Genomic DNA, 1,307 nt, shown 5'->3' on the forward strand with positions numbered 1-1,307 from the left:
CATAACATGGGTGAACCTTGAAGACATTATGCTGAGTGAAATTAGTCAGTCACAAAAAGGAGAAATACTGCATAGGACCATTATTGTAAAAGCTTAAGCAAAAGTACCCATACTAAAAGGGGGAAAAATTATTTGCTGGTTACCATAGTGTATGGGCTTGAGTGAGGGGAGGGAGGACAGGGTAAGGAATATACACAGGATAGTTTGGGTGCTGAGGGGGGAGTGGTAATATACAAGAAGGGGGGGGAAATGGGAGAACAAGTTGGATGGGAGAACATTTTGACAAGTTTGCATGGGCTAAGAGGGACAGAGGTAAATACTGATATATGCTCAACCTTGGAACAACAGGCCTCTGGGATACAGGCATTAAGGCATGGTTTAAATAGGTAAAAGAGGGGAGATAATGTTAAGATGCTTGGCTGTCTTTTGAATCTTGGTTTCACTTGCCTACTATTGTAAAATAGACACTTGAGGGGGAGAGAAAGGAATAGCCAGCCAGAAACATCACCATAGAAAGCTTGTAAGTCCGTCTTCAGCCTATAACTGATTAGAATACCTAAACTGGGACTAGAACTTTCCCAGTGACAGAGGCTTCCTGCGGAGCCTTTGCATTGCATAAGACCATAGGTGGAATCCCGATCCCCATCCAGAACCTTCTGAGATGGGAAATATCCACTTAAAAGGACAAGCATACCAGCCTGAAGTAGCTAGAAGAACAGAAGATACTTCTTGAAAGAAAGACCAGCAGGAAAAGTCAAAAACAATAATGGCAGTCTGACTGACTACTACAAGAACAAGCAAGTCGTTCGCCCAGAAGCCATCAAAACAGATGGCTTTGATGGTCAGATCCCCTCAGGGTAAACCCCCTTCCAAGACTGAGACTCAAGGGGAATACACAGCAGGCATGTGGTATTTTTGGTGACCATGTTTGTCTACCAACAAAGGGAAGTGGGGGAAATATAGCAATGAAGTTGTGAGCTAAGTCCGGCCATGTTCAATAGACTCCTATCAATCTGGGTTGAGACCTGGTTGGCCAGAAGTATGGCAAGACCTGAGGACTCCTGAACCCAAGGACAGGGACATGGCCACAGAGGACTAGAACAGAGTGTGAAGTGTCCAGCTGATATGAAGTGAGGGAAAATGAACAAGAACGCCTATACTTGTAGATAGTACCCTCTTGACCTGGCTTCAATGGCTGTATGATCAGAACTCAAGTAAAGGAATAAAGAAGAGGAAAAAAAGAGTAATCTGCTACAATTTGATGAATGTGACCTATACTTATGGATGTAGTCACTCAAAAGAGGGAA

Source organism: Chrysochloris asiatica, unplaced genomic scaffold (genome assembly GCF_000296735.1).
Source record: "Chrysochloris asiatica unplaced genomic scaffold, ChrAsi1.0 scaffold00001, whole genome shotgun sequence".
Lineage (NCBI taxonomy): Eukaryota > Metazoa > Chordata > Mammalia > Afrosoricida > Chrysochloridae > Chrysochloris > Chrysochloris asiatica.